General features: G+C 37.8%; 1 non-coding gene across 1 annotated transcript; it reads right to left on the bottom strand.

Moving 5' to 3' along the window:
* Positions 1-14,954: 14,954 nt before the first annotated feature.
* Positions 14,955-15,061, bottom strand: LOC112536161. Its single transcript, XR_003080217.2, has one exon. It is a non-coding gene; the product is annotated as a small nucleolar RNA R71 (small nucleolar RNA).
* Positions 15,062-25,594: the final 10,533 nt, after the last annotated feature.

Below are 25,594 nucleotides of genomic sequence, written 5' to 3'. Positions count from 1 at the left end.
CCAAGAATAACTTGAATCATCAAAATTTTCTTAAAAGTGTAAACCTAATCATTTTTAATAAAAAATTCAAGCATCCAATCCTTCACACTTGTTTCACAACAAATAGCTTAACTCATCATCAAAGGATACAACTATTATTACCTAACTTTTGCTCCTTCATTATGTAAGTCTGATGAAAAGACTAGGAGAAGTACTATAGAGTAAACTTTGAGTAGTGAAGGGAAGAAAACTTTAAAAGACACCTAACTGGAATCCTTTGGAATGAACTGATGAAACAGAAAGAACCCCTAAAAAACCCTTAGAGGCCTTCGAAAACACAAAACCGAAACTTGAAAACCTCACCTATCTCAAAATCCTACTGGACTAGCTTAAACCCACGTTGGGTAAGGCCAAGTCCATGTGGGGTAAGGCAAGTCCAAGTGGGCTTAAGCTAAGCCCATATGGCCTGAGCCTCCAAAATGCAACCTTCCTCAAAGTTTGTGCATTTCGGTGGTTGTATCCATATGAGGACACGTGCCATCATCTAAGAACACTCCCTAATTCTAAAAAAGGCATCCTTGACCCTCTATTCCTTTAACCAATTAAAATATTTCCCTAAAACCTTAAAGACACTCACTTTCACATATAAATACATCCTTAACCCTTCCTAAAACCCTAGCTACATTCTCTCACAAAAAAGCAAAAAACTAAAAACCCTAATCTCTATACCTTCACCACCTTCCAACCATCTGCTTCCTCAAAATACCTTAAGAGACCCAACTCCAACCTCAATTACAACATCAAAAAGAAATTTTCCATCACCCACATACACTACGCCATCCAAATACTCTTTAAGATCTTCAAGCCCTCTCCTTTAAGCATTTCCAATAACTTCTAAAGCACTAGAGAATCCAAAGTCTATTTTTACCCATAAATGTCAAGTACAACCCACTTCATACCTTCTCCATCCTTTATACCTAATAGTTTTGGTTTTGTAGGTCCTTCTATGAACTCTAAAAGTATTAAGTGTCCTTTAGTGTTCTTAGGAGCTTAGAAGTTCTTTCCCCTCCTCAAGGTCACTTTTCCCTTGAAAATCATCAAAGGTATACCTCGAGGGCCTAATCTACAGAGTTTACCTTGCTTTTGTGTATATCAATCACTAGTTTCATCATATACATTGCCTTTATTGAGTTTTGGGGGGTTCTTCATAGAAAAATGAGCTAAGAATGGAAGCTTGAGGACTTCTACAAGCTTACCCCATGTAAGGTAAGCTCATAAAAGCTTTAAACTTCCATTTTTATGTATTTTTGGGTGTTTATGGGTTTGAATATGATTTGTATGATGAGATAATGTTTTCCCAGTGTGTATAACTTTTCTTTAACATGATCTAAATTGGACTTGAAGTTACAAAGCATGCTTTAGGTTCATTTTTTGATCAATGTGTGTTTTAATGGCTCAATCGTGTTTTTAGTGTTTTATTCGCATGATTAGAAACATGTTTAGGACCAAATGAATTTGTTTACATAATGTTTAGTTAATAAACGTTTAGGATTTAATTTATATGTTTAAAGTTTATTCCTAAGTGTTAAAGTAGCTATTTTGACATGTTTTGGGCTTGAAATGCAATTTTGTATGTTAAGTGCATTTAACCACATGTTTATTGCTTTAATTAATATTATGAGCATTTAAACTAACTTCTTGTTTTCATAGTACAGGTTATGCTCCATTAGAGTTGGCTTAATCCTCTCTAATGGGGGTTCCTTAGTTTTAGTTTTAGTTTATGACCAATATTATGCTTATGTGTTTATATGCTTATGTGTGTGACTAATGTTAATTAGGAAATTAGCTATTCCTCTTTTTATAATTGTTCATCTAGTTTGTACCCTATTAACTTCTTTCTTTCCATTCTTTATATTTATTTTTTTATTGCTTTGGTATGTTTAGATTTTACCTCACATGGTAAAGGTTAACCAAACTTAGGTTGATTGATGACCTCACATGATAATTAAAACAAATCAACTCACTAATGTGACTTCTCGCCTTCTATTTCTCACTTATTTAATTAACCTAAGATAAGATGTACCCGCCACCCACATGCTTAATAAAACCAGTTTTTATTTGGTCAAATTAGTATGTCAGATAAAATTTAAGGTATCAATATACCTCCTTAGAATTAGTGGCACCAATATGCCTAACCCACTTACATAGATGTATGCTAGGCTAGTCCCTCATTTCTCACTTTTGCATGTTTAAATAAGATGATAAAATTTCATCACAATAAAGTGGGTAGCAACTAAGCTAGGTTAGTATGATTAGAGAAACAAAAGCCTTAGAGTCTAATGGAGGCCGGACTATCTGTCAGGGCGTGTTAGGGTGCCTAACCATTTCTTAGCATGTACCTAACTTTCTGAACCTAAATCTCTAATTCAGGAAAGGGGAAAGTTAGGCTCTTCGCAAGGAATCCGAGCCGCATCCTTTCCCCCCTCTCTATTTATCCTAGTTATTTTATCTAGGTGGTGACTCCTAATCTTCTAAGATAATTAGCGGTCACCGTGATTGTCGTGATCCTTTGAGACCTCTTCCCGGACGGCTTACTTTCAAATTGAGCCTCGTATAGATGAGACAACCTTCGACACAATGACGTAGCCGTAGTCGCTTAGCATGGTCTCTGAAAAATTCACGCTCATAGTGGTGACTCTGCTGGGGACATAATGAGAAGTTGATTCTGATTGACTCGAGGCTTTTTATTTTCCTAGTTTTATTAATATAGCTTTGCATCATTTGCGTTAGAGTTAAGACAACCCTATTCTTACCTGATGGCACTAATATACGAGACATCCTAATTCATTAGAATAGGAGATGACGCATAATAGTGATGACCATCACCTTTGCGCATGTATTAGAGGACAAAAGGCTTATCGTGTCAAGTAGCGATAACACTCAAACTTAGCTATATAAAAGGGATAAGCTGTCTTTATTATAAAAAGGGTTCTCCTCGCCAATGGAAAATAAGCCTGAGCCTAGCCAAAGCATATATAGTGACGTAGATCTTTCCCCTAGGTTACCAAATAACATATGAATGTATGTTTTCCTAGAAAAATCTTGTGAATCCTTCCCATTATTCTCCCAATTGACTTCAAGTTAATCAAAGACTATTATCTATCAGAATAGCATGAAAGCACTATGGCAATAATGGTTTTGATTTACGGCTTTATTCCTTTTAACTTAGATCTAGGCTACTCATAATGAGAAATTCCTCTTTGTGATGAATGTTTGAGAAATGCATGACTAAGGAATGTTGAGCGGGTATTTGAACTTTCTTAGAACATGTGACTCACAACGTCTAATGGGGGAATTTCCAATTATAGGCTAATCTATGCCTAAGTTTCATTTGTTAGAGAGAACTGAGCTTGGATCATCCTATATTAAGGATCAAGTTAAACCAAAATGCCTAAGAAATAAGACTTTGCCACCACTCAACTTTAGAATGGAGTGTTGCATGAGAAGTGATCATCAATGACTTATTTATTTACATCTAATTCGCACTTATGCTTGGATATGGTTAATGCACTCAGTGATTACTAACTTTTCTCTTTTGATGGACATTGCATATGCATTTAACCATTTCTTGCAGCCATTTCTTTCCTGGCTCGACATTTTTTCATCCAAGAAGATAGCATGCATGCATTCTCATGCATACACATATTTTGCATCCTCATGCATTCTCTTACCTATGTTTCTTTAAAGGTTACTGATAGGCATCATACTACATATGTTTTCATGCCCAGTTGTTTACATTCTTGTGCATGATTATCTCTTTTTATGCTAGAATCACCTGTCTTTTGTTTCCTTTCAAGTTTCAGGTCATTTTCGAAGGACACTATCAATAATCGAGGGAAATACGCGTGATTACGGACCAGAATCCATCAAATTGGACGAGGACTAGCATCACTAGGGTTGAGCACGGCCTGGACTCCGGCCGTGCTGAATTGCCAACTAGCTGCCCTCCAAGAGTGCCTTTTGGCACGGTTTTCGTAGCCACCACGGCCCGTGGTGGCTCAGCACCGGCTTGGGCACGGCCTGGAAGAAGTCAACACAACGGAATCCTTAGGTTCAGCATGGCCTGGACTCTGCCCGTGCTTACCAGCACAGGCTTGACCACGGCCATGCTGAAGAGACTATATAGGCAAAATTCGATTTGGTGAATGGTGGCTCAATTTTTCTGACTTAATTTCCAATATACACACTCAATTCATTTGTTTCTAGACTTCAATTGTCGACTTTGGAAGATCAATTTCATCAATTGAAGGAAGGATTACACTTGTTTCAACATCGATTTGATTATCAAAACAAGATTTGGGAGCATTCAAGAGACAAATTAGGGTTTGAGATTTTGAATTGGAAAATTGGGGTTTCTCATCCAACTTGAAAGAGAAGGGTGTAAATGCTTTCAATTTGCTTTTCCTTATTTGTTCTTTACTTTGTTTTAACTATGAACATGAGTAGCTAGAGCTTGTGAACCCATTGGGGTTTCTATTGTTGATGGATTGTTTGATTTGTTTTGATTATTAAGTTACCAAATTGTATCCTTCTTGCTTATCAGTGATAAAAGTTAATTTCATTTCACTTGAGACGTTGAGTAAAATGTTGTTTAGATTGTTTAATTGGTATTGAGAAATTCGTTAAATAGTCGGAACTTGATTAAGCAAGAACTAGTTAATAACACTTAGAGATAAGGTTAATTGGCTAGCCGGATTAAGGATTAACAACTCTTAATAGACTTGAATCTAAGCTTCATGCTGTGTTGAGATTAATTGTTAGGAAGAGATTCCAGCATTTAGTTACCAGAGTTAGGAATTCGGTTAGCTCGAGAGAGGATCCGAGTTCATTTTAGGATTCAGGCACGGGTAATCAATTTGGTAATCAAGATAATCACCTTTAGTAATTCCATCGCAATTAGGTCCTCTTTGGGTTTACTTTCTTCTTGTGTTGCTCCATTATCCTTTCAGGTTAATTGACATTTAATTAATTGTTTGTTCATATTCAATCATAGCATAACACTTGATTGAGTTGTTCAGACTAGATAACATAGCGAACAGTAGTAACTCTAGGTTCACCCGATCTTTAGGGATACGACCTTGATACTCACTAGTGCTAGGCCACATCGATAGGTTCACTACCTTAGGTGTAGGAGTAGCCCATCAGTTATAATTGCTTGGATTAGGTCCGCTCGGTGACTCGTTAGACAGCAAAGAATCAAAGAATACACTAAGGCATCTCAAGTGGCAGAATTGGAAGCAGTTAGAAATGATATGGCCAATGTCAAGACTCAAATGAAAAACCTAATGGCCATGATGCAATAATAGGTTAAAGTGATGCAAGCTCTCACCACACAACGCCAAGTGACTATAGTGGCTTCAACTGCAACTACAATACTAGCCAACAATGGGACCGATAGTGCTGATGGTGCGAGAACAACTCCCAAGAACCTAGTTGTACTAGATTTTGGACAAGCATCAGACAAGGACAAAAATGGCGGTAACCCATATGAGTTTACCAATACTGAAGAGGAAGTTCAGGTTAAATAGACTGCTACTCTAGAAATCCCTCCCTTGAGAATCCCATAGTAAAAAAGATGTAGAAGTAAATCAAGAAGCTCTAGAAAATGCTAAAATTGAAAGGATGGGAAGTAATAGGCAATTGAAGAGACGGTGACTACTAAAGCTAAGAAATTAGCCTCCCAAAATTACTTGAGTTTGATGGTACTAGTGAACCTCATGCCTTTACCAACTTCTACCGAGTAGCCATGTCCTCGTGCCAAAACCTTACTAAAGAACAAATTCTCAAGTTATTTAGGCTTTATTTAGAAGGGCAAGCCAATTGTTGATATTGGGAGCTAGATGAGAAGGTTCGTAATGATTAGAAAGACATGGTTAAAAGATTTGTGGGCTAATATGAGTATAATGCAGAAGCAAAGGTCACTGTTAGAGACCTAGAAATGAGCAAGTAGATGCCAAATGAGGGTATTTCTGATTTAATGTTGTGCTCTATGGCGAAGGCAGCTAAGATGGTCACCAAGCCTTCAGAAAGATATAAGGTTCAATATATGGCTAAAGGAACACTTGCCCACATTCAAAAGAAGCTAACACCTATTCCTCTTAGGACTTTCAAAGACATCATGGAGTGTGCCTCGAATCTGGAGGACCTTGAGCATAAAAAAAGGTACCTCTAAGAAAGGTTTGATAGGGAGCTCGGGGACCAAGGAGGTTAGTGTGTCTCATTTTGAGCTAAATTTTGATCTTCAACCCTAGAAGTATTCTAGATTCTCGGTCCCCTTATCTCAAGTCTTTGGCAAGCTACAAAAGCTCCAACTGTTGAGTCCACCTTTCATAAGGCCAGGGGTGACTCAAATGGGTAAGGACCCGAATGCATACTACAAGTATCACTAGATGCCCAATCATAAAATCACCCTCTGCTATGCCTTAAGGAATAAGGTTCAAAAGCTCATCGAGGAGGGGTAGATCGCTGAACTTGAGTGAAGACCTCCTTATTTCCATTTGCTTTATGATTGATAAACAATACTTTCAATTTGTTGTAGTGGATAACCAATGATGCTTGTTTGGTTGTGCCGATGTTTTACTTGATCTTAATTTATATTTTTATTGACTATTTCAGATGCATATTAAGATTCTATGTCATATTATTCATTCAATTCAATTATAACTCACTCCTTCAAAGAGATCCTTCAAAGAGATCGTGTTCATAGTCTGTTTAATTCCTGTGAGAGAGAGAATAATAAAAATAAAAAAATAATAAAGAGATAAAAATTGCTTTTGCTTGATCCTATGAAACATGCTTGGTCAAAGCCAAGCTCCAATCCATAAGTATGCCAAGCCAGTTGAGCCAAAAATAGACTCAAACCAAATAAGCACAAATGAGTAGAAACAAAGACTTAAGCTAGCCAACATGGTTATAATCCAAAAAAAAATTTGTAAAGTGACAATAGGGATGTTAGACATAAAAGGTAATTAGACCGCTCAATCGGGCTAAAAGTCTACACAAAAAGTGAATGAGATAAAGGGAAATAAAAAAAGAAAAAAAAAAGAGAATAAAAATAAAGCCCGCCAGGCTAATGATCCAATACAAGAAAATGATCTACGCAAAAGTTAGGGCATTTAAAAAAGAAAATAGTCAGTCAAAAAACTTAAAAGGCTAACTGACGATGGGAGTTCAGTCAGGCGCTTGGACACAACACTAGTTCTACTTGAATTGAATAGTTTGATGACATCACATTGAATAATAAAATGCTTATTGGATGATCTTTCAGAATGTTCAATTAACAAAAGTGTAAAATATTCTATAGGCAAACGCAATAAGAAACCGCAACCATCGACGAAGTAGTCATCATTGTCAAAAGCAATCAGGAGGTAAGTAGCTCCCATTCCTTCTGCACCATACTCTCAAAGAAAGAAGAAAGAAGAAAAAAAGAAACAATAACAGAAAGAGAAAATCATAAAAGGAGATGCCTACTAAGTTGAAAATCCCTAAAGAGGTAGCTTAGACAAAAATTAAGGCTGGCCCGCTAGATTGAACACTCACAAGGGAGGTTTAAGCAAAAATAAACGCAATACTAGCTCACCAAATCGAAAACACAAAAAGGGAGGTTTAGGAAAAGCATTAGAGCATGAATAAAGAAAAATTAAGGAAAAAAAAGAAAAGATAAAAAGGGGATGGGAACAATAAACACTTGATGAATGAGCAATCTGCATTAGAGATAGTCACTCTCCCCTCCAAAAATTGCGGCCAAGACAAATATGATGTAATACACATAATTTTTAATTTTTAACTTCATTAATTTTCGGGGGTAATATGGTAAATTAATATTTTCTGTGAGTAGTTAGGCATTTCAGAATTATTTTAATAACCAAATAATATGAGCACCATTTAATTTAATATTATCCAATAATTTTAATATATTAATTTTGAGTGAATTTTAAATATGGTTTTGTAATTTTAAGTGAGTGAGTTAAATTTTATTTAAACTAGCCTTATAAAAAAAATACTTGCTTTCTATTTAACTTGAACTTAATTTATACTAAAATTAATTTATTTTATATAATTATCATCACTATTATGAGTCTAATTAGTGTTAATTTATTAGAATAGAAATTAAGTGTGTATAAGTGTATATAAATAAATAAAAAATAAAATAAATAAAAATAATATAGTCATGAGTGTTACTATAGCAAGTCTTTTGGGCTAAACACAATTTGATGTTTGGAAAAATTGCTAAAGGACCCCTGTACCCATTTCCCTTGTCCTTCTTCCTCTCCCTCCCTTGTCATCGACTTCTCCTCCTCCCTACTTCCATTTCTGTCGCCTGCACCTCCATTAAATCACCAAAACTTCTTCCTCCCCACTTCCTTCACCGGCAACGCCCTTTCTTCTTCTTCTTCCTCGCCGTTCGAGGTCGAGTTTGAGGAGGGAGTTGCTCCTCCTCACTGTCTTGCTAGTACAGCCTCCTGCCGCCATTTTTCTGCAAATCCAATTACTGATTTGCGTTCCCCGCCCTCTAAAGCCCAATGACAACCCCTCTTTCTCTCCCTCCGCCGTCAGCTTGCGTGAAGCCTTAACTTAGTGTTTTCGAACTCACCGCATCTCAAGTTTCGCATAGGGGCCTTCGAATCTAAATTTTGACGTCGTTGGCTGTACCGGCTTTCGAATTCCGGTATTTTCCGGATGCATAGAATTTTGGATTTTTGCCTTGGTAAAATTTATATGGATCTTAAAAATTACTTAAGAATTTTAGAGAATATTATCTTCATTAATTGTTAATTATGAATAACTAATTTAATATAATTTAATTAATTGATAGTTTAATTATAAATATTATGAATTAATTAGTATGATTAATTATTATTCAGTTTGAAGATAATTGTGGCTATGAATAATTTAATTAGATACTAGTAAATTATTTGTGAGTTGGTTGTGAAATAAATATTTATGCCAGACTATTAATTAGTATTTGTGATTTGAGTTGTGTTGCGGAGTCGGGAGAAATAATGCAGCTTTGGTGGCTCGACTCCTATTAAATAATTGATGAATATTAGAAGTGTTTCTGGCAGGTTCTGGACCTGTTATATGAGGAGTAAATGTCTGTATTTTAGTGGAAGTTTTGCCGAAATTTCGATAGAATTTTTAAGTCAGGATCAGTTGGGATTTTTAGGCAGTCTAAATCTAGGTGTCCATGCCTAGGATTATTTATGAAATATTTTATTAATTTAATAATTTTCATGAATAGATAATCTATCGGTTCAGCCAGCTCCACCAGAGGCATAGGAGCAGCTAGAGAAAACTCGGCAAAACTGTGAGTTAAAGTCATATAATCTACTGCACATGTCATATCCGAAATTAAATGCAAATTTCATTTGATTCATAAATATTATTATTATTATCATTACCAGTTTTAGTATTATTATATTTTATTTTTGTTCTTTCCAATATTATTATTATTATTATTATCATTATTAATTTATTTTCACTATAACTAGTGTTATTTAATTTTAGTATTTATTGTTGGATCGAATAATATTATAAATATTTGTATATCATGTTTGTTGTTATTGATGCTAAATTGAAACGTGATTTTGGTTGAAACGTGATTTGGGATGAGACAACAGTAGAACATGCCAGTTGATGGGTTGCATCAGGACCGTGTGCGCACCGGTATAAATTAGAGATAGGTAATTGAGAAATATTTGGTGATGTGCCCTAGTCGAGTACAACTATCTGGACTATAGAATTTTGATTTGCTGGAGGAAAGGTCCCTGGTCGAGCATTACTCTTTGGGCACCGATTGTATTGGTATTTAAGTGATCAGACTAGATTTAAAGACCCTAGTCAAGCTTTACTCTCTGGGCGCCAGTCTTATTGGAATAAGGGAGCCGAAAGGTTAATAGAATTAGGGATTTAGGATTCTGCTGAGGTACTCGTCCTATATATATAAAAAATTATATTTTTCTAAATTATGATATGCCACGTATTTATTATTATGCGATATTCTATATTTTTTAAATAATTATTTTATATAAATAGTTGCTTTTAATTCAGACAATATGATTTTAACTCACTCCCGAGACAGACAATCTCAATTTATTTATTTTTAAGGTGACAGCTAGGTCCTCTGCAGTTCCTCTCTTTAAGCAGCCTGCATCTTTTCTTCCTCGGGTTTAACGTAATTATTTTTCTTGTATTTCTAACTATTTAAATTTCTAGATACTCTGTAATATTTATATTCAGACTTAATATTTCTATCTGGCATAACGAACAACTTAATAATATATTAATTTTATTATTACTGATGAACCAATATAAATTCTATTATATTTGTGGACGAGTATTAGTAGACATAATGTTTGGTATATTGAAAGAAATTATAATTTAATTAAGTTAGTGATCAGTCAGGCTTGCCACCGGTTTCAGTGGCTTTAAGCCTACCCATTCTCTATCGTCGGTCAAGGGCCCACAAACCCGATCGTGACAAAGTTGGAATCAGAGCCTAGGTTTAGATTTCTTTCGACCTAGGTTAGCTTCCTTAACTATTGTGGAGTTAGGGTCAAGTCTGTCCTTGAATGTTTTATTGATTCTAGTATCTATGCTTACATGTTAGAAAGTCTATTGTCATTTTAATATTATGTTTATTTATTTTCAGTTTCTGCTATGCCGAGGACTCGAGCAGCTGCAGCAGTAGCAATGACCCAAGAGGCCTAGGATGAGGTCTTTATCCAGTTGGCCCCACCAGCACCAGCCCTTGATATTAGTAGGCGAGGTAGGCCTCGAGCGGCACTCTAGCTAGATCAAGGTGAGGCTCAAGAGGCATTCGGTGCTGGTGGAGTTCCAGTTGATGCATTTATAGGCGATATGACTGTGGTGCAAAGAGCTTTGGAGCAGCTATTGGTTCTTTAGCAGCAGCAGGTTGCTCAAGGTTCAGGGAGCCGCAGTAGTAGGTCGGATATCAGAAATTTAGACGAGGTTCCCATGTCCAAGTATACTAAGCTGAGACCTATAGAGTTTGATGGGGTATCAGGAGATCCTTTAAACTTCCCAAATGAGGTTGAGAAGAGAGCATCCAACTTGTAGTGTTCAGACAAGAGGACCATCAAGATGGCAGGTTTTTCTTTGAAGGGAATAACATATTAGTGGTTCAGAGATTATATTCGTCCCTTTTTGGATGGTATGACCTGGAGGCAGTTCAAAGATAGGTTTAAGGAGTATTTCATCCCCTTTAGTATGAGGCAGGAGAACATAGAGAGATTTGAGAGGTTGATGAAAGGATATCTATAAGTGAAATGCGCCCTACGTTGTGGGGACCAAGGAGTAGAAGAACAACAAGTATATTTTAGGTCTTGATCCAGAGTTTGTCTCATTGGTTAAGTCTAGGAGGAGCAGCTTCCTAGAGGTTACTGATATGGCCAGGTAGATGGAGATGACCCCGCAGGGTTTGGCTATGGATTGATGAAGGCAAGAAGAAGAAGAAGACCAAGACTAAGGGTCAGAGTAGTGCGCAACCAGCAGTGTCGTTTTATGGTAGTGAAGGATACTCTAGGGATTCTAACCAACAGGCTGGGCAGAGGCTACCGTACTCATAAGAAGGATAGATGTGTGGCAATTCACACTATGGACTATTTCTAGTGTCTAGTTGAGCCTATTTCATATGTGGTGAGATGGATCTTATGGCTCGAGTATGCCCTTGCTATTTTAGCCAGTCAGCTTTTTCACAAGGCTCATATGATAGCGTAGCCGACCAGCTTATTCTGCAGCTCCTAGTTATTCCTAGGTTGGATCTCAGTTTGTCGGCCAGCAGGGCCATGGTTTCAAAGGTAGGGCTATAGGAGGCAGATCAGGCGGTAGAGTTCAGAGTCAGGTTTTAGGTTCACAGCAGTCAGGCCGTGGACAGACAAAAGTGTTCACTCTCACCCATTAGGATGCTCGAGCCTCTAATGCTTTGGTGTCAGGTATTATTCCAGTCTGCTATTATAAGGCTAGAGTTTTATTAGACCTTGGGACTGCCCATTCTTTTGTATCTCCTAGTTTTGCATTAAAATTAGGTGTTCAACCGATTAGACTTTAGGTCTCTATGTCGGTTACTACACCATTGAGTGACGCTTTAGAGACCGATACTCTGTTTCAGTCATGTCCAGTGTCAATTGAGGGTTGAGATCTGACTACCGATCTGATGTTATTACATCGATATGGTACCAGACACAACTTCCATTTCCATGCCACCTTACAGAATGACACCAGCAGAGTTAGATGAGCTAAAGGAGCAATTGCAGGATCTTCTAGATAAGGGATTTATCAGATCCAATCCACCTTTAGAGGATGCTCCAGTACTGTTTATGAAGAAGAAAGATGGTACCTTACGCCTCTATATCGATTATCGACAGTTGAATAAGGCTGCGATTCGCAATAAGTATCAGCTTCCTCGTATTGATGATCTATTCAATCAGCTTGAAGGAGTCGCATATATTTTCAAGATTGATTTGCGATCGGGGATTAGTAATTAAAAATTCATGAGGAGGACATTCTAAAGACGGTGTTTAGGACGTGTTATCGGTATTATGAGTTCTTGGTAATGTCGTTTGGACTCATTAATGCTCCTACAACCTTTATGGTATGATGAATCAGGTGTTCAAACCATTCCTGAATCGCTTTGTTGTCACATTTATTGATGATATCTTGGTGTATTCTAGAAGCAAAGAAGAGCATGCATGGCATTTGAGAATGGTACTTCAGACCTTGAGGGAGTATCGATTGTACGCTAAGTTCTTCAAGTGCAAGTTTTGGTTAGAGAGCGTAGCTTTTCTAGGCCATGTAATGTGCATCATTTTATACATGTTTATATGCCCAATTGTTTATGTTTTTGTGTATAGTTATCTTGTTTTATGTCAGAATCACCTGTGTTTTGGTTCCTTTCATGTTTCAGGTCATTATCAATGGATATTATCAGTAATCGAGGGAAATACGCACAATTACAGACCAGGATCCATTAAAATTGAGCAAGGACTAGCATTTCAAGGTTAAGCACTGCCTGGACTCTGGCCGTGCTGAACCATCAACACTTGACCCTCAAGAGTGCCATCTTGGCATGGTTTCTGAAGCCACCATGGCCTCCACCACGGCCCGTGGTGGCTCAGCATGGGGTTGACCACGGCCGTGCTGCGAGATTTATATAGGCAAATGCAATTTATTGATTGGGGTTTGATTTTCTGACTTGATTTTACATATACATGCATAAGCCATCTTTTTCCAGATTTCAATATTCAACTTTAGAAGACCATTTCATCTATTGAAGGGAGGATTACATTAGTTTTAATATCAAATTGAAGATCAAGAGGAGATTTGGAGGCATTCAAGAGGCAATTTAGGGTTCATTATTCGGAATTGAGAATTTAGGGTTTTTCATCCAATTTGAAGAAGAAGGGTGTGCATGCCTTCAATTTACTTTTCTGAATTTGTTCTTTACTTTGTGTTGCTTATTAGTATGAGTAACTAAATTTGTTAAACCCATTGGGGTTCCTATGTTGTTGGGTTGTTTTTAATGCTTATGAGACTTTGATTATCAATGCTTGTCTCTTCTTGCTTTCATTATTAATGAGAAATCATATTATTCATGAGACGTTGTGAGTTGTGGTATTTAGATTGCTTTATGTAATTGAGAAATTCATCTAGTAATTGGAAATTTGAATAGCAAGAACTGGTTAATGATCACTTAGAGACAAGGGTAATTGACTAGCTGGATTAAGAATTAACAAAGCTTAATAGAGGCGGGTTAAAGCTTAATGCTAATTTAATAATCGATCGTTAGGAAGAGATTCCAACTTTAAGTTCTTAGGTTTTGGAATTCGGTTATCTCGAGAGGGAAACTGAATTCAGTTAAGAATTCGTCCATGAGTAATTGCAGTTGATAATCAATATAATCTCTATCTTGACTAAAATCCAACTAGCTTAGGTCCCCTTGGATTTGCTTTTTCCTTTGATTGTTTCACTAAATCCTTTTAGTCTGTCTGACACTTAGTTAACCACTTATTTACATTTAATCATAGAGTAGCAACTTCATTGATTTTGTTAGGGTTAGATATCATAAGACGCTATAGTAGTTCTAGGATCACCCTTACCCAAAAATACGACCTTGATACTCACCGTTAGTGCTAGTCTGCATCGATAGGTTCACTGCCTTAAATTGTAGCTACACAAATATCCTATCAAGTTTTTGGCGCTGTTGCTGGGGAACGTTTTTGTGTGTGAACTAGAGTGAATTTGTGTTTGTGTTAATCTAGTCATTTTTTTTGTCTTTTCATTTTTTTTTCTATATATGTTCTTTATTATTGTATTTATTCCTGTGTTCTTTGGTTGCTGCCTTTTCATTTCAGGTAGTTTATGACCAAGAGCTCTAATCCTGCTCCTGTAGACCCTCTTGCTGAACAAGAGTGATCCCTCCATTTGTTGAGGAAGCGTATGCAAGAAGAAGAGGAGGCACAGATAGAGTTTGAAGCCCTTGTGAATAGACCAGCAGGGATGAGAGACAACAATCAAGCTGCGGATGAAGCCAGGACAATGTACGAGTTTGCTAGACCTTCTCTTGAGGGGACATAGACGAGTATATTGCGACCACCTGTGGCGACCAACAACTTCAAAATAAAGCCAAACGTGATACAAATGGTGCAAAATAGTATACAATTTGGGGGACTACCGAGCGAGGACCCAAATGCTCATATCGCCAACTTCTTGGAGATCTGCGACACCTTCAAGATAAATATAACAACTGAAGATGCCATTCGGTTGAGGCTGTTTTCTTCTTCTCTGAGGGATCGAGCGAAAAGATGGTTGCAGTCGTTCCTAGCTAACACTATTACGACATGGAGATTGTTGGCTCAAAATTTTTTATATAAGTACTTCCTCCTGCTAAAACAGCTAAACTGAGAAATGATATATCTTCTTTTATGTAGTTCGATGATGAGAGCATGTACGATGCTTAGGAGAGGTACAAAGATTTGCTTCGGTGCTGCCCGCACCACGGACTACCAGTATGGATGCAGGTCTAGACCTTCTATAGTGGTTTGAACCTTGCTACTAGGCAGATGGTAGACACTGCAGCAGGTGGGACCCTAAACAGTAAGACATCGGAGCAAGTGCAAAATCTGATAGGGGAGATGGCCATGAATAATTACCAGTGGCAATCCTCACAGGAGTCCGGTCAAGAGGAGGAGTATTCAACCAGACTCACGTGCCTTGGCAGCTCAAGTGGAGCTTTTGACTAAGAAGTTAGACCAGCTTCAGATGCTGGTTCATGCAGCCCAGATAAGCTGCGAGTTTTGCGGTGGCCCGTACTACGGTGCAAACTGTAATGTGGGAGGTATGTTTGCTTCAACTTATAATTCTTCATCTTCTATTGTTTCTGCTGACCTTGAACAGGTAGACTACATGGGTAATGCACCAGACAATAGAACAACCCATACAACAATACATACAACCCCGGTTGGCGTAATCATCCATACTTCAGTTGGAGAAACAACAACGCCCAGGGTCCACCAGGCTTTCAGAGATTGCATCAGCAGCCATCACAGTAGCAGTAGCAGGCTGGACCATCACAGCTTCCTCCACCAGCTGAGAAGAAATCTAACTTGGAGGAGCTGATGATGAAGTTTGTCACGTCAACTGAGACGAGGTTCTAGTAGACCGACAGTGCTCTTAGAAATCAGCAGGCGTCCATTCAAAACTTGAAGAGTCAGATTGGGCAGATTTCTAAGATGTTGTTTGAGAGGCAACAAGGATCGCTCCCCAGCACAACAGAATCAAACCCAAAGGAGCATTGCAAGGCTATCACCTTGCGATCAGGTAAGCAATTTTCTAGCTCTTTACCATTAGCTGATGATGATGATGTTTCCATGCAGGATAAGCCAGCTAGGAAGGAGCCAGAGCTAGAGCCTGGGGTGATAGAAGTAGAGAAGGTGGAAGACAGGCAGAAGAGCCCTGTGAGAGAGTACCAGCCACCAGTCCCCTACCTTGCTCGACTTAAGCAGGAGAAGATTGATAAGCAGTTTGGTAAGTTTCTTGACTCGTTTAAACAATTGCGTATTAACCTACCTTTTGTTGAAGCTATTTCGCAGATGCCGAAGTATGGCAAGTTCTTAAAGGGAATTTTGAGTAGCAAAAGGAAGCTGGAGGATTTGGGACTAGTGACTCTAAATGAGGAGTGTTCAACTATTCTTCAGAACAAGCTGCCACTCAAAATGAGAGATCCAAGGAGTTTTACTGTTCCCTGCATTATTGGCGATTTGCCTATTAGTGGTGCATTAGCTGATTTAGGAGTTAGTATTAATTTGATGCCACTAGTTTGTTTGATAAGTTAGGTTTGAGTGAACCTAAGCCCACTAGGAAGAGCATTCAGTTAGCTGATAGGACTGTTAAGATTCCTAGGGGTATTATTGAAGATGTGCTTATTAAGGTAGACAAGTCTATTTTTCCTGTTGCTTTATAGTTATGGACATGGAAGGTGAGAGTATTGTGCCTTTGATCCTAGGTAGACCTGTTCTTGCAATATCTAGGGCTGTTATAGATGTTTGTAATGGAAAGCTTCAGCTTAGGGTAGATGATGAGACCATTACCTTCGACTTGGCTACTACTGTGAGACATTCTTTAGACCATGATGATGTTGTGTTTTCTATTGATATTCTAGACGATGTGGTTGAGTCTCATTTACAGGAAATATTGTTTGATGATCCTTTGTAGGTAGCATTGTAAGGAGATGAGGAGGAGCTGTCCAACGAGCAAGTGTTGGAGCAGCTCGCTAGTTTGTTGGCTATTGAGCCTACCCTTTTCTTTCTCTTGACAGGTCAGAAGTGCAGAAAGTAAAGTCTGCTTTTGAGGACCCCCCGACCTTAGAATTGAAGGAGTTACCTTACATGCCCAATTACTTCCATTTTTGTGCATAGTTATCATGTTTTATACCAGAATCACCTGTGTTTTGGTTCCTTTCATGTTTCAAGTGATTATCGATGGACATTATCAATAGTCGAGGGAAATACGTGCAAATACGGACCATAATCCATCAAAATTGAGCAAAGGCTACCATTTCAAGGTTGAGCACGGCCTAGACTCTAGCCGTGCTGAACCATCAACACTTGACCCTCAAGAGTGTCATTTTGGCACAGTTTTCGAAGCCACCACGGCCTCCATCACGGCCCGTGGTGGCTCAGCACCAACGAGGGCACGACCAGGAAGAAGACCTAATTTGTGGGATTCGGAGGTCCAGCCCGGCCTGGACTCCGCCCGTGCTGATCAGCACAGGCGTGACCACGGCCGTGCTAGGACTATTATATAGGCAAAATCGAATTATTTGGCTAGGGTTCGATTTTCTGACTTGATTTTTCACATACATGCACGAGCCACCCTTTTCCAAACTTAAATATTCAACTTTTGGGAGACTATTTCGCCTATTAAAGGACAGATTCCATTGGTTTAAACATCACATTGAAGATCAAGAATGGATTTGGAGGCATTCAAGAGGCAATTTAGGGCTGTTTATCTGACTTGAAGAAGAAGGGTGTACATGTTTTCAATTTGCTTTTTTGTGTTTGTTCCTTACTTTGTGTTACTTATTAGCATGAGTAGCTAGAATTATTGAACCCATTAGGGTTCCTTTGTTGTTGGATTGCATTTAATGTTTATGGGACTTTGATTATCAATGCTTGTTTTCTTCTTGCTTTCATTATTAATAAGAAATCACATTATTCATGAGACATTGTGAATTGTGATGTCTAAATTGCTTTATGTAATTGAGAAGTTCATTTAGTAATTGGAAATTTGAATAGCAAGAACTGATTAATGATCACTTAGAGATAAGGGTAATTTACTAGCCGGATTAAGAATTAACAACACTTAATAGTAGTGGATTTAATTTTAAGGCTAACCTAAAATCAATCGTTAGGAAGAGATTCCATTGTTTAGGTTCTTAGGTTTAGGGATTTGATGTTCTCGAGAGGGAAATCGAATCCAATTCAGAATCCGCTCATGGGTAATCACAATTGGTAATCAATATAATCTCTACCTTCACTAAAATCCAACTAGCTTAGGTCCCCTTGGGTTTGCTTTTTCCCTTGATTGTTTCATGAAATCTTTTCAGACTGTTTGACATTTAGTTAATCACTTAGCTTGCATCTAGTCATACAATAGCAACTTCATCGATTTGTTAAGGTTAGATAATATAAGACGCTACAGTAGTTCTAGGATCACCCTTTCTCGAGAATACGACCTTGATACTCGCCATTAGTGCTAGTCTGCATCGATAAGTTCATTGCTTTAGATTGTAGCTACATAAATAGCCTATCATTTAGTTAATGAATCAACTCACTTAGAATAGGATCATTGATTCAGGTCTTGGCATGTAAGATGTAGCCCATTTATAATTGGGCTAGACTAGATGGGTCTTTATACATAATTGGATATAGAGAATTAGGTTAATTATTTAATTGGTAATTGGACCTAAGATGAGCTAGACTTAGGTGGACCTCACATGTTGTAGCACTTGATTTGTAGAATTATAACTGTCGCATTTATAGCGTATAGTCTGTTAAAAAAATTAAAGAGAAAAATAGACAAATAAGGAAGCTGGTTTCCAGATCTATCTCTGGATATGGCAAACTTTTTTATGGAATCGAGAAATACCACTCAATTAAAAAAAATGTCCTAGAGAATTACCCGGGTGGCGACTACCATCTCCGGGCTAGTCTCTGTGATTAGTTAGTGTATTCCTATTAGATTGAAAAGCCTTACAGTACCGTAGTCGCTAGAGACACTTGGGTGCGCACCTGAAACCGCCGCCTATAGTGGCGACTCCGCTAGGGATAAGAGAACTTGATTCTAGTGTATCTTTGTCATTAACTTTACTATTTAACAAGTGATTATTGCATCACTACACTATTATCATACATTGTGTACTTTGGTCCTTATAGTTTCGATAGCGCCGGTTATGTCACGACCCGATCTGTGGGCCCGTGACCGGCACTAGGGAATGGGTAGGCTTAAGGACACCAAATCCCATAGTAAGCCTGACTATTCACTAACTCGATCAAATTAAAATCCGAACTCAATCCAAAGCACTTTTTCCACAATTAATCTTAAATCAACGGGTATTATAAATTAAATTCGGTCCGCCAGTATAATTAGGCGAGACTTGAATTTATATAAAATTATGAACTGATAAGTCTAAAAATTTCTACTGCGGAGAATCTAAAATTTTACAAGTCAAACATATCAAAATCAATTACATCAACCTGATGATGAAGGAGTCGGGTTGCTAGATAATAACTGCGGGAAGACTAACAATAACAGTTCTAACGACCTCCTAGCTCTGCTCCGATGCCTCGGGTGGAGCGAGCCGAACTGATGGATTATCTAATCACGGAAAATAATTTAATCAATAACATTGAAAAATTTGACAATTAACCCTAGGTCTAGACTCCTAGGACTGACTGTCTAAGAATCTCGACTCGGAAGAATCCTACTAATTCTTTCATAACTGTCAATATAGAAATTAATTTATATATTGATGTGCGTAAAATACACACATCTAAATGGGGTTTTTAAGGCTGATTTTAAGTACATTTAGATGTGAATTGGTCCCAACACTTACCCTATGCATCTAATTATGTGCATTAGGTCCAAAAGAAGTCAAAGAATGATAAAGGGAAGAATTGGAGCAGAATTGGACGTCAAAGTTGCCGAAACAAGTCAAGTTCGCGCATGAGGAAGCTGAACACGGCCGTGTTGGTTTAACACTGGCCATGTTCCCAACACGGGCACCAAAACGGGCTGTGTTGGGTGCATTTGACAATAGGAAAAAGAAGCGTTAAGGAGCACGACCACATAGAGTAACACGGCCATCAGCACGGGGCCGTGTTCCCAACACGCCCACCAATACCAGGCCGTGTTCCCTGATGTGCGTAAAATACACACATCTAAATGGGGTTTTTAAGATTGATTTTATGGACATTTGGATGTGAATTGGTCCCAACACTCACCCTATGCGTTTGTTTGTGTGCATTAGGTCCAAAAGAAGTCAAAGGATGATAAAGAGAAGAATTGGAGCATAATTGGACGCGGAAGCTGCCGAAACAAGCTAAGTACGATCATGAGGAAGCTGAACATGGCCGTGTTAGTTTCAACATTGGCCGTGTTCCCAACACGGCCGTGTTGGGTGTCATCAAACATAAAAGAAAAATAAGTTCTTAGGGAGCACGGCCACAGAGACTAACATGGAAAGGAACACCAAACCGTGTTGGGAACACGGCCGTGTTGGCGGTGATAGGGGGAATTAGTTAAAAGAAAGAAGAGATGAAAGAAAAAAGGAGAGCGGGGGATAACGTCCCAAACCCTAACTTTTATCTCCTTAAGGGTTTTCTGAGCTGAAACCAAGGGAAAAGGAGACTTGGATCAAGGTTTCAATCGGATTCCCTTCAAAGATTGAAGATTGGGCGAGGTTCATTGATTGGTTTTCAAATTGAGCAAGAAGAACAAGAATCGATTCAATTCGAGCAAGAGGAATTGGGCCTATTGATGGGTGCTACTCGTGTTAGCTACAATCTAAGGCAGTGTACCTATCGATGCAGTCTAGCACTAATGGCGAGTATCAAGGTCGTATTCCTCGGGAAAGTGAAAGCCCAGAGTTACTCCTTTGTTCTTTGTTATATTAACCTAAAATTAGCGATAAATAATTTCTAAACTAACTAATAGCTACAAGCTAAGTCCTAAGGGAGATGCAAGAGTGATTGATAAACGAAATAATCAAGATAAGAAGACAAACCCAAAGGGAATCTAAACTAGTTGGCAATCAAATAAAAGATAAGGGATCGGTGAGTCTAATTATGCTACCCGTGGATGAATTCTTAACCGAGTTCGGTTTCTCTCTCGAGATAACCGAATTCCTAAATCTAATAACCTAAAGTTGGAATCTCTTCATAACGATTGATTTTTAAATTAGCATTAAGCTTTAATCCGCCTCTATTAAGCTTTGTTAATTCTTAATCTTGCTAGTTAATTATCCTTATCTCTAAGCGATTATTAACCAGTTCTTGCTATTCAAAATTCCAATTGCCAAACGGATTTTTCAATCTCATAAAGCAATCTAAACATCACAATTCACAACGTCTCATGAATAATGCATTATCTTATTAATACTGAAAACAAGAAGAATACAAAACCAACTCAAACAATCCAACAATATAATATCAAGCCAACATAATAAAGAAAACCCAATGGATTTAATCAATCTAGCTAATCATGTTCATTCTCAAAATACACAAGAATTCAATTACAACAATAAGCAAAGGTAGAGAAAACCCGATTACACCCTTGGATGAGAGTAAACAGCCCCAATTCCTTTTGCTCCAATTGAATCGATTCTTGTTCCTCTTGCTCGATTTGAAAATCAATCAACGAACCTCACCCAATCTTCGATCCTTCAAGGGAATCCGATTGAAACCTTGATCCAAGTCTCCTTTTCTCTTAGTTTCAACTCAGAAAACCCTTAGGGAAAGAAAAATTAGGGTTTTGGGACGTTCTAACCCTAGTCGCCTCCTCTCTTTTTTTCCTCTCTTCATTCTTTTAATTAATACCCCCTGTCGCCTCCAACACGGCCATGTCCCTGGTCGTGTTAAGGACACGGTCTAGTGTTCCTGGCCGCGTTACTCTTTGTGGCTGTGATCCATAAGATCTACTTCTTCTTTGATGTCCAACACGGCCGTGTTGGTTCCCGTGTTGGTAACACGGCCTGTGTTTGTGACCGTGTTGAGAACACGGCCAGTGTTGAGACCAACACGGCCATGTTCAGCTTCCTCATGCTCGTACTTAGCTCGTTTCGGCAGCTTTGACGTCCAATTATGCTCCAATTCTTTCCTTTTTCATTCTTTGACTTCTTTTGGACCTAATGCACACAAACATACGCATAGGGTGAGTGTTGGTACCAATTCACATCCAAATATCCATAAAATCGATCTTAAAAACCCCATTTAGATGTGTGTATTTTACGCACATCACCTGTTTACTCTCATCCAAGGGTGTAATCGAGTTTTCTCTACCTTTACTCATTGTTGTAATTGAATTCTTATCTATTTTGATAATGAACATGATTAGCTAGATTGAAGAAATCCATTGGGATTTCTTTACTATGTTGGCTTAGTATTATATTGTTGGACTGTTTGGGTTAGTTTTGTATTCTTCTTGCTTTTAGTATTAATAAGATAATGCATCATTCATGAGACGTTGCGAATTGTGTGTTTAGATTGCTTTGTGTGATTGAGAAGTCCATTTGGCAATTGGAATTTTGAATAGCAAGAACTGGTTAATAATCGCTTAGAGATAAGGATAATTAACTAGCCGGATTAAGAATTAACAAAGCTTAATAGAGGCGGATTAAAGCTTAATGCTAATTTAAGAATCAATTGTTAGGAAGAGATTCCAACTTTAGGTTATTAGGTTTAGGAATTCGGTTATCGAGAGAGAGAAACCGAATTCGGTTAAGAATTTGTCCACGGGTAGCATAATTAGACTCACCAATCCTTTATCTTTTGTTTGATTGCCAACTAGTTTAGGTTCCCTTTGGGTTTGCTTTCTTGTCTTGGTTATTTTAGTTATCAATTACTCGTGCATCTCCCTTAGAACTTAGCTTGTAGCTATTAGTTAGTTTAGAGATTATTTATCATTCATTTTAGGTTAATATAACAAAGAACAAAGGAGTAACTCTAGGCTTTCACTTTCCCGAGGGAATACAACCTTGATACTCGCCATTAGTGCTAGACTGGATCGATAGGTACACTGCCTTAGATTGTAGCTAACACAAGTAGCACACATCAAGTTTTTGGCGCCGTTGCCGGGGAATGTTTGAAAACTAGAGTGAAATTTGCTATTTGTTAATTTAGCCATTTTTTTATTTATTTCTGTTTTGTTTGTATATATTTATTTAGTTAAGTTTATGATTCAGGTAGTGAATGATAAGGAGGTTCAATGTTAAATTCAAATTCTTTGTATGATGCGTTGGAAAATGGGATTAAGAACTAAGAGAGTGCTACAAATTGGGATACCCGTGCATCTTTAGAAGCTTGAGTGGAATCATTTTGCAGGGCTACCGATCAACTCTCCACTCCTATCCTTTCATCTTATATTTTTTATGAATTTTGTTGTGGTTTACATTTGAGTAATGATTGTCCATTGTATAGTGATGTTGCTCATTATTCTTATAACTATGAACAGGTGAATTATACGGGAAGTTGGCCAAATGACTCGTATGGAAGCACCTACAATCAAGAGTGGATCACTCATTCACCATTTGAATGGAGCTTAGATGGCCCAGAATCTCAGCAACCACATCAGCAGCCTAATCTTGCACCTTCAACTCAAGATGAAGAGTTAGTGTCGGAGGAGCTGATGATGAGGTTCATTACAAGTCTTGATGATAGATTCCAACAAACAAAGAGGGTACTCGAAAGTCAACAAGCCTCAATTAAGAACATAGAGCATCGAGTAGGCTTGATCTTCAAGTTACTAGCTGAAGAGCAATTGGGAACTCCATCAAACGCTACTGAATCCGAGGAGCATTTGAGCGCCATCACATTGCGTTCAGGTGAGAATTTTTTTGGTTTATCTACTATGTTTGACGATGATTCTTCTGTGCAAGATGATTTCTTGAACATGGAGATAGAACCAGAAAAGGAAGAGGCGAACATAATTCCTCTGAAAGACTATCAACAAGAATGTACAGTTGATGATGCTGAGTTGCAGTTAGAGAAATTGTTGGTAGATTTTCCACAAGTCCCTTCGATGATGGAAGATGAGCACGAGTTATCCAATGAAGAAGTCTTGAAGGAGCTCGAGTTTCTTCTAGCAAGTGAACCAAGCCAGGGACTGAAGAAAACCATCGACACTCTTGAAGAGATTGCCCAACCATCGATCCTTCCAATTGTTGAAACTCCAGCTTTCAAATTGGAAGAGCCCCTAGAGCATCATGACTACGTTCAATTATACGAGGAGCGAGTTTTGCCCATCATACTGGCAGCTTGCTTGACAGTCGGGAAGAGGAAGTCGACGATTATCCCTTTAAGCGGATACTTGAAGCCATTTGCTTGGAAGAAGGATGGATGGTCGTCAATCCCCACCGTTTGCTTTTCACTATGAGTCTAACTAAGAAGACTCGTCACATAAAAAAGAAGCACTTTTGGGAGGCACCCCAAATTTTATTTTATTTCTTTTTCATTTTTTTTACCCTTTCATTTTGAAACATTTTATTAGTTTTAGTTTTCATATTTTATTAAATTTTTATTTCAGTTTCGATTTTAATTTCTTATTTTATTATTTGCAGCCACCCCTCTACCACAGACTAGCCAGCGCCTTGATATGCCTAATGATGCACCTCTTTTCACTCCGGAGCCATAGTCAAGGCAGTATTAGTTCTTTTCCCTTTTGCATTTCTTATATTTTGTACACTGAGGACAGTGTGTCCTTCAAGTGTGGGGTGGGTGATATTTATCCCATCTTAATTATTTGTTTATTCTTTGTGCAAATTTTTTGTTAAAATTTTGAAAAATTTTCACTTTGTTTCGATGCTCTTACTGTTGACTTGCTTTTGGAAATCCTGTTTATGTCCATGTGATCGGGTAAAATCGATAGTGTTGAGTCTTGCGGAAGAATGTAAAATAATTAGTTTGAGTTTTGCACTAAGTTGCTTTGGTTTATTTAATTCTGTTTTGATGATTTTTGTTTGGAACCTACTCAAAAAGCACACTTGTGAGAAATTGAGCCTCAATTGTAAGCATACACTTTATATGCTTTTATTTACTTCTTGTTGAGAGTGCCAATTACTGTCTTTAATTTTAGAACTTGCTCGGTAATGCTTATGAGGGCCACAAGGAGAATTTAACACTTTGGTATGATAAAGGCACTTAATTTTTTCATTCTAGCCAAATAGCCTTCATTCATTTACTTATTCAGTAGATAACCCCTTCTTTCATCATTTCTATCATATTTCATTACCACTTAGTTTTATTCTACTTTGGGTTATGATTTTGTATATGAGTTATTTTTATTGGGAATTTTTATTTTGGGAATAGCGTTGGAAACTTGTAGTAGCTTCCATCAATCCAAAAGAAATTCACTCTATTATATGAATGTTTCTTCCCTTATATATATATTAAAAAAAAAGAAAAGGAAAAATAATAAGAAGATAAGAGGGAAGGGTGATGAAAAGAAAGAAAGTAAGTGAGCTAATTGCTTAACTGCTTTTGGGAGTTTACATTTTGACATGATTCCTATTTCCCACCTTAGACTATTGTTCATTGTTTATCCCTTGTGATTATTGTGGCTTGTGTGCAAGTCATTTATCTCATTGCAGAACACCATAGGTTCAACTCTTACCAAATTTACCCACCCCTACCTAATCCCCATTACAACCCTTATAAAGACCTCTTGACATGGTTGTTGACTCTCCATAAGTGGTAGGAGTAGGATTTAAGAGCAAGCATATAGTAGGTAAGGCAGTATTTGATGCATTGAGCTATTAAACACT

Source organism: Ricinus communis, chromosome 2, assembly GCF_019578655.1.
Source record: "Ricinus communis isolate WT05 ecotype wild-type chromosome 2, ASM1957865v1, whole genome shotgun sequence".
Classification (NCBI taxonomy): Eukaryota; Viridiplantae; Streptophyta; class Magnoliopsida; order Malpighiales; family Euphorbiaceae; genus Ricinus; species Ricinus communis.
Note: the sequence above shows the minus strand (reverse complement) of the source record. Positions and strands in the feature narration are given on the sequence as shown.